The sequence below is a fragment of the Miniopterus schreibersii genome, assembly GCF_964146895.1.
Source record: "Miniopterus schreibersii genome assembly, chromosome: X".
In the NCBI taxonomy this organism is placed as follows: Eukaryota; Metazoa; Chordata; class Mammalia; order Chiroptera; family Miniopteridae; genus Miniopterus; species Miniopterus schreibersii.
Genome location: NC_138104.1, coordinates 67,632,763 through 67,641,307, shown reverse-complemented (window position 1 = coordinate 67,641,307; position 8,545 = coordinate 67,632,763). Strand labels below are relative to the sequence as shown.

At 46.2% G+C, this 8,545-nt stretch overlaps 1 pseudogene across 1 annotated transcript; it reads right to left on the bottom strand.

The window, feature by feature from the left end:
• Positions 1 to 4,265: 4,265 nt before the first annotated feature.
• On the bottom strand, positions 4,266 to 6,558 carry LOC308551003 (PWWP domain-containing DNA repair factor 3B pseudogene; annotated as a pseudogene). The gene has a single exon. The product of its transcript is annotated as a PWWP domain-containing DNA repair factor 3B pseudogene (transcript).
• Positions 6,559 to 8,545: the final 1,987 nt, after the last annotated feature.

The following is an 8,545-nucleotide window of genomic DNA, read 5'->3' as shown; positions in this document are numbered from 1 at the left end:
TAGTTTCTCCTCGGTGGAAGTTTTTGTCCTGGAAGGGAGTTTTGAGAGATAATTGGGCCCAGTCTGTCCCAGTCTCTTTAGACCTTCATGGTGATGGCAAGCCCTCCCTTGCTCTATGGGCTCCTGGAACACAGGCCATTTGTCCCTCCCTCTCTGTGTGCCCAGCTGCTGACAAAGGGCTGGCACCACTGAAAAGGAGATCCATCCCAGGTGTGAGTGAATAGGTCAGCAACAAACTCAACTTAATGCCCCCTCCCAGGACCCATCTCCTAGGGGGTGGGGAATGCAGTGGGCCTGGGGCCCTTCTTGGTAAACAATGAAAGCAACAGACTTTCTGATATGTCCTTGGCCCTCCCTCCGAGCAGGTGTGTCCTACAGAGGTGGAAAGTGGTTTCATCACTAAGTCTGCTGAGGCCCTGAATCACCTGGAGGGGCAGGATGATGTTTGACTCTCAGTCGTTCTCTCCCTCCCTCCCTTCAGGTTCTTCTGGCCTTGGCAGGCTGCCAAGCATCCCCCTTCTTTGGGGGGCATCTAGAGACCTGTATCAGCAGGCACTTTCCTACAGTCAGAGCCCAGGGCTCTGCGGTCACTGGGGCTCGCCCTCCATCCTCAGGTACCAGGGTTCTTTGTCTCTACCCATTGTGGCGAGGCTCTTCCTCCACCTGTTCCCACTATTGCCCCTGCCAGAGCCTCCCAAAGGCCACTTGAACCACTCTACCTGTGCTTCTGTTAATCCAGGGGATTTTCCTGGCACAGTTGTGGAGAGAGAGGGAGAGACACATATCTCCTGCTCCTCTCAGGGGCACTTTCCCACATGGCTAGGCTGTTCCTCCATCCATTCCCCCACAGCCTTCCTTCCTAGCAGAGCTTCCCTCTAGGAAGATCAGGGCCTGGCTCTGGAACTGGAACCCCTACCCTGGGCACTTTGTCAGTCAGACCCAGGGGTGCAGGAACACAAATGAATACATCCGTGCACCAGCCCACCAGCACCAGGGAAAGGGTCTGCTGGGGGCATGGAGCAACTGGCCTGCCTGTCCTTCCTCCAGTGACATTTCAACCCCAGGGCATCCCTCCATGCTCGGTGCCTCACAACAATTCTGAATGTGTCTCCTGGGTGCTATCCTCACTCCTGATATGTGACCTTTCTGGCATCTTGGTTGGATGTCTGGGTTTAACGAGAGGTCCAGGCAGATCTTCTCTCACTGCTATGCCTCAGGTTTTCCTGTTTTACTCTCAACCCTGCAGCAGCTATGTCTTCTTGCCTAGTGTCTGCTGTCCCCTTGCATATGGAGCATTGCCGCCCTCAGGCCAAAAACTCATCAATAATTTCCATACAGACTTTAGGGTTCCCTGCTCCTGCATAGCTCCTTCCTCATGTGCCTGCCTCACTCATTCCAAGCCCTTGTCAGGCAGAGGGTCACAGCAATGGTGGGGCTTACCTGGGCAGTGGTGCAGTGTGGGCTGCTGATTCCAATGGGGAAAGCAGTCACTTGATCTCCTTGGTCCCACTTTATAGTGGTGGGTGATGGGGAGCCGATCACTCTGTAAGAGTTGGAAACCGAATTCCAGCTCTTCTCTTTTGAGCCACAGCTACCCGCATCTTTTCTTCCAGGGTAGATATTCCATCCTCATTCGGCTTGGCTTTGTGACTCTAGTTGGTGTCCCTTTGCTATTCTGGTCACTCTTTTATAGGAAGTGGTTTTTATCTGGATTCCTTTTAAAATCTACCTAAGGAAAGATGTGACACTCCAGGTCTGGTTCAACCACAGTCAAGGAAAGTGGAACAATGCTCTTCCTCCTTGCTTATGGCCTTTACTTCCAAGGATTAGAGGGTTGCTAATACCCAGGTGAGGGTTCAGGGGATTCTAGGTATCTGATGTTCTCACGCTCATCGCCTTACCAGGTCTTGGGGTTCCACTATTTTTTTGTGAGATCCACAAACGGATTTGGAGACTTATACATGCTGTGCATGCCTACTCTGTGCAACCAAGTTGTCTCCCTTCACACCAAGCCAACAGACACCCATGATCTCACAAACATGGGGAAACCTGGGGTTCTGGTGTCACAAATAAGCCATCAGTCCATGACTCTGATAAACATTTCCCACTAAGAAGATGAAGTAGGGCATCTCAATCATCTTAGAAATTTGATTGTCACCTGGAGCACAAGATTGTGATTTCCTTTCTATGGCACCTGAAATTTATCCTCAGAGCAGAGTATTAAACCACATCTTATTTGCTCTACTGGCTCACAATGCTATGAATTAGTGAGTGAGTGAGTGAGTGAGTGAGTGAATGCATGAAGTAGAGAAGAAGAGATTAGAATGTAGAGATAAATATGGCTCCATGAGAAAGCTGAAGTTCAGTGATACATTTTACTGAGAGAGACACGGTGTTATAGCAGAACTAAAGTGTACTATTCCAGTGTACAAGGTCAACAAAGAACATAGAGGTGGTGTGTTTCCAAGTACTTCCTGTGACCATGAGGATGTCATGTGGATTGGCCTAGGAAGAATGTGCCAGGAGTCTTGGTGTCTCTTAGGAAGTGTCTTAAAGGATTCTGTTGGGCCTGAAGCTTCTGCAATCTGGAAGGCCCTCTTTGAAAATTATAAAAATGAGAATGAAAGCAAATATTTATTCAGAATGAGAAGAAATTCATAATGAACTTTAAAAGATGACAACTAAACCACCAAAGTTCCAAAATGTATATATATTACATATATATACATGTATGTGTATTTAGACATTCCAACTATATAGTTGTACGGTCTGAAGTTGGATGAAGCAGAGGCTCTAGGTGAATGATACAGTGGTTTTATGGTGAGTTAAAACAGCTCACTTCTGCAAATTTTACCCCCAAAAATTCACATGGCCATTTGAACACATAACATGGGCTGATGAGTGATTTTCCCTAAGAATAAAAATGCACCCAGGTTCATGTTAAACTTTCATTGTTTATTTACACAACAAATTTTAAAAGTAAACTATATTTTCTAACATTTTTTCTCAAAAAAATAAAAATAAAAAAAATCTTGTTCCAAGTGAAGATAACACTTCATGGGCTTCAGAATTGATCTTTTAATGTTTCATTGTATCCCAACAACAGCCACATTTAGCCAGAGCCTTTTGCGCAGCCCTGCCCCGGTTGCCAGATTCTGGCGCACTTGCTCCTCGCACAGCCAAGACTGGCTACAGGTCTGCAGTTCACGCTGCTGGAGCCTGTGAGAGTGGGCCAGGGAATAATTCAAATGGTGCAGTTTGCCCGCTGCAAGGCACATGGATCCTTTTCAGGGGACACAGTTCCGGAACAAAGCACTCGATTTCCTCCAATTCATGCTAACAAGATGAGCCCCTCGTGATCAGCCTGCACTCCTAGGCCTAAAGCAGCTGGACTGTGTATATGATGACTCTCATTTCTTTCTACATGGGGAGAGACAGCTTATATGTAGAGGACCAAGTCACTTTCAGTGAGGCAAGCAGCCAGACAGACCGTGTGTTTCAGTATCTCATTCCGCAGCTGAAGAACTACTCACATAAGCTGAATCTCATGGAAACAAAGAATTAACATCATTGCACAGGCTGACCACATGTTTACTGCACACCGAGATTTCATTCACCCACATGTGGGCTACAGGCAGATGATCCAATCACTTGGTCTGGATTTCCAAGCACCATCTGACAGTAGTGATAATATATAGAAAATGACCCTGTCGTTGGTGTCACCTCTCAGGGCTGTTTTCCCCCCCAAACAAATAAACATAGCAGGAAGACTCAGGAATTATCTTAGGAAGGAATTCAGTCGTTTATATGAATGTATCACAAAAACAAAGAGCAGCCCATGTGATGTTTCTGTAAAATACACATCAGATTTTAAAAATGATTGTTGCTAAATACCTGTTACCAGGGGTCTTTCATGTAATGCAAGAGCTTGTGTCTTATATTAAAATATGAACCATATACAGTCAAAAACAACTTTATGAAAATGTCTGGGCAGTTACACATCTGAGCAAGCAGAGAGAAGTATAACCGTTGGCAATATTTTAACAAGTTAGTTTGTGAAGAGTTGGGAATGAGAAGTGATGATGACCGCTCCACCCACAAATGCCAGAGATGGATCCAAAACAAATTCAGCACATTACCGAGTTTCCAGAATGTCTTTATGCACCACTGAGAATGGAGGGATCACGCCTTTCGTGCAGTCAGGGTTTCTTATTAATGGTACAAATGAGAGGTCTCTCTGCTGAGGTGTGGGTGCAGGGGGAGGGTTATTTAGCCTTGCTCCTGATTGCCGGTCTCTTTTTAATTTTCTTTAAGATATTTTTATCAAATAGTTCTTTTTCCCGGTAATGCACAGGTGGCCCTTGCAGGTACTTTTCTTCTGCCTTCTTGTAATCTAACCCATCAAGTGCAGCAATTGAACAAATGATGGCTTCTGGCAGAAGGACTTCCAGAACAAAACTCACTTTGTCGTCCCTCGTCAGAGTCAGCCTGTTCTTGTCTATGTGCTTGTAGATCTCCTGTAAATGCCTTACCACAACATCCAACTGATCTTCATCCTCCAGGTATGTTTCAATGCAGATCACATACCTGCTTGAATTCAGAAATGATGCCAGCCACCTGGACTGTTTCCTGCCTTTGACGATGTCCAGAAGATGGGGGTCGGCCCCCTTCCTTTTCACGATGAAGTCCACGAGCTTCTGGTTGTCTCGGTCCCGAGCGGCCTTCATCCGGTCAGGGAGAATTTTCTTGCAGGGCCCCTTCCCGCCCGGGGAGCTCTCTTCCTCAGAATCTTCCAGGTCGGCGTAGTTCACCTTTGGGAAGGCAATGTCCAGTTCCCCGTCTTGGATGGCTTTCCTAATTGGGTAGCTGATGTCAGCAGCATAGTAGTCCAGGAAAGAGCCCACAAAAGACCCACGACTGAGCCCTTCTCTGTAGTGGGAAATCAGGGAGAAGCACCAGTTCACACTCTGCTCATACATTTTCCTGGCTCTCTTCAGTAGTTTCTCTTTCTCTTTACATTCCAGGTGCTTTAATCTCCGAAGAGGCACTCGAATGCCACTCTTGTCATGGTGCATGTCTGCCTCAATCAAAAGCACCCTTGCAGTCTGCTCTGTGTGGCTGACACTCTTGACCACTGCTGGCCAAAATGGGTGATTTTGAAATTTAAACCAGACCATCATTCCTCTTTCAATGGGACACGGCTCCTGTGGGAAAGCCATGCTTGTTGGTTGTCCCACATCCTTGGTGACGTCCTTCTTAACAGCGGTGGTGAGGTGAATAGCCTCTGAGTCAACTAAAGGTGGACATTTTTTCTGTCCTTTCTTAAACACCGGTCCCCACTGCTTCCTTACTTTGCCTGCCAAACGGAGTGAATAACGCAGCCTCGGGTTAGGGGCACTGGAGGATGCTGCCACACCTTCCGAGTCTGGCTTCCAGGCACCCTCTCCAGGGTCCTCAACGTTCCTGGGGAAGGTAGAGCACTCAGAGGAGACAGCCAGGGTCTTCGGGCAGCTGCGGCGTGGTGCCTCTCTTTTCTGAGCTTTGAGCACAGTGACGATGAAACCGGGTGGCAGAGATGGAAGGACGCCACCATCTTTAGCACCTGTAACGTCCTCCTTGACTGTGCAATGCCAGGAACTAACTCTTGAGGTGTCTGTCTTTTCCTGGCCCTCTTTCGCACAGTCATCTTCTGAAAGTGATGGGAAGTTTGAGCACATGCTGCAGCTCCTTGAGTGCTTTGCTCGCCTTTCCCTTGGAACAGGAGCGAGGGGTGTGTGCACCTGGGATTTGTCACCATGGGGAACGTCCTCACCCTCTGAATGTACCAACAGTGATTTGGGGTTTTTACTTTTCCTGAGACTTCTCGGTGAGGTCCCTTTGGGCTTCCGATATTTTTTACGAGATCGCTTTTGTGGTCCCTTTTGAGACATCGTAAGGGTCTCTGGATCATCTGATGGTCTTGCAAGACCCAAGTTTGCTCTCTCTTTCAGAATCTCCAGTGCCAAAGTCAGAGCGCTTCTGTAGGCCACTCCCTCTCCTGGTGGGATGCTGGCCTTGGACTGGGCCACTATCGAGGAGGCAATGGATTCAATTTGAGACTCATTGAGGACCTTTACATCTCTGCTTTTCACTTTAATTTTTTTACCTACTGAGAGTATTTGAACTTGTAGAGAACATGTCTTTTTCCTCTTATTTTTTGGTGAGGTTCCAGATCTGGACAAAACCCTTGCTGGCCAAAAGTGGCCTTTCCAATCGCATAAGACATACTCGGAGTCCATTGTGATTGGGCTTGGGTGTTGTGAGGTGATTAACAGAGGTTGAGGGGTCTGGCTGTTATACCCATGGCTACAGCAGGTCTCCCCTAAGACAATGTTCTTCACCACAGCTTTCTGCCTAGGATGACAGAGGGTCTTCTCCACCTGAATCTCCCAGAAATTCTGGAACCTGTGTTTTGGCAGACTATACTGGAGCATACTGGAATATGGAAAAGGAAAGGAAGAAGAATATCAGAAAGAGTTCCTTTTGTGGAAGCAGAAGAAGTTGGTCATTGAGAATTGATAGGAGATAAATATAAACTGTGTATAACAGACTGAAGTGGGGGGGGGCGGGATAGAAGGCAACTATTTGGGGGGAAATATACGGAAGATACCAGAAGAGTTTTACAGCCCTCTGAACCCAACTTCGTGCCCTGTTTGTTGCTACTGCATAATAAAGAGCACCTGTGTGGGGAGGTGGGCATCATGTTTGGGATCTCATTTGTATTAGTGGACATCCTGGACCTTTTGTGCTCCTCGGGGCTCATCCTAGGGGAATGCTTCAGTGTTTCTTTTCTGGGATGCTGGGTGTCAGCACAATATCATGTTCAAGAGCGTGAGCTTAGAATCCAGAGGTTCATGAAGCTCATACGGTGGTTAGAGGTATTCCCCTCCATAAGGATTGCTTCAGGCATGAGCCATTGGCTGGGATGTACACCTCTTCATTTCTCTATGGTGCTTTGAATGGCTTCCCCCTGCCCCCCAGCACCAAATCAGCGTGAAGTAGTGACTGTAGAGCGAGGAGCAACATAAAACACACCCCAAATGTCAACAGGAAATCAATGATTGCAGATGAAATGTGTAGTAAAGTGAGAAGAAAGTCTTACCAAACACCAGGTGGACTGTGGTAAGTGTGGTTCTGTGAGCAGGATCAGTTAATCTGCAAACTCCACCTGCTTGTAGGACAGACCCTTTACCCTTCTGGGCTTCTGAAGTGCACTGTCCTTCCAGGGATCAAATGGCACCGAATGTCAGTACCCAGGACCTGTGCGCCTCTATGTTAATCTAGAAAACCCAAAAGAGATAGGAAATTAACCCAATGAAATGGGGATTGATTCATCATTTTCCCTTCCCCAACTCTGGAATGCATGCCGTTCTTAAACAGAATGTTGGTTAAATCTCATTTATAATGTAGATGTCATGCTTCTTTTTATCCTTCTTTTGCATTTCAAAATATTTCCACCTTAAGCTGCTTAGTTTATGCTAGTCCCTCCTATTCCACAATAGTGGGAACTACTGCTTTCATGATAGTCCTTGCCTGTCTTGAACACATGGATTATTTCAGAGTAGCAGCATGTGTGTGTGTGTGTGTGTGTGTGTGTGTGTGTGTGTGTGACACAAACATAGGATCTGTAACGTTCGTGCGTGTGTTCTTTTGTGCATCTAAAGAAACATTAAATGGGCTTGTGGAGGGTATAAAACGTGTAGGGTGACATATGCAGGAGACGACATATTATATATATATTTTTTACTCCTCAACTGAGGATATGCTTTTATTGATTTTGAGAGAGAGACAGAGACAGAGACACAGAGAGAGAAACATCGATGTGAGAGAGAAACACCGACCAGTTGCTCCTGGCACGAGCCCCGACTGTGGATCAAATCCACAACCCAGGTATATGCCCTGACCAGGAATCAAACCCACAACCTTTCGGTGTATGGTATTATGCTCCAACTAACTGAGCAACCCGGCCAAGGTGAGATGACATTTTATAGATGCTTGCTCTCAATATGATGGAGAATGGGCTTTCCACACATTTCCTAGGCATCCATGTGCATATACCTGCACATATGACCTAGGACTGCATTTCTTCACTCAAGAACATTGTTGATCACTGTTTCATGTGAATGCCTATTTTCACATAATTTTTGTGAGTCTTTTGACAATGTGGGTCTTCCAAAATTTAACAATGTAACTTTCAGACATTTAGTTGTGTGGAATGCAGATGCACTCATTCTCTCAATCCCCCTCTTCCCACCTAGAAATACCCTGTTTCTAGGTTCTGCGTTTCTGTATATATTGTACAGATATGCATTATAATTTACTTATAGGTTTTAGCTCATCTATCGGTCTCAAATAATATGCTTCATAAGATGAAACACTATTCCTGTAGTAAGTGCCTGCAGGTTCAGCTTGGTTCACACATACTCGTAGATAGAATATGAACTATACCATGACTAAATGTACATAATTTGGACATAACCCGCACAACCTTTGTCTTGGACCAGGG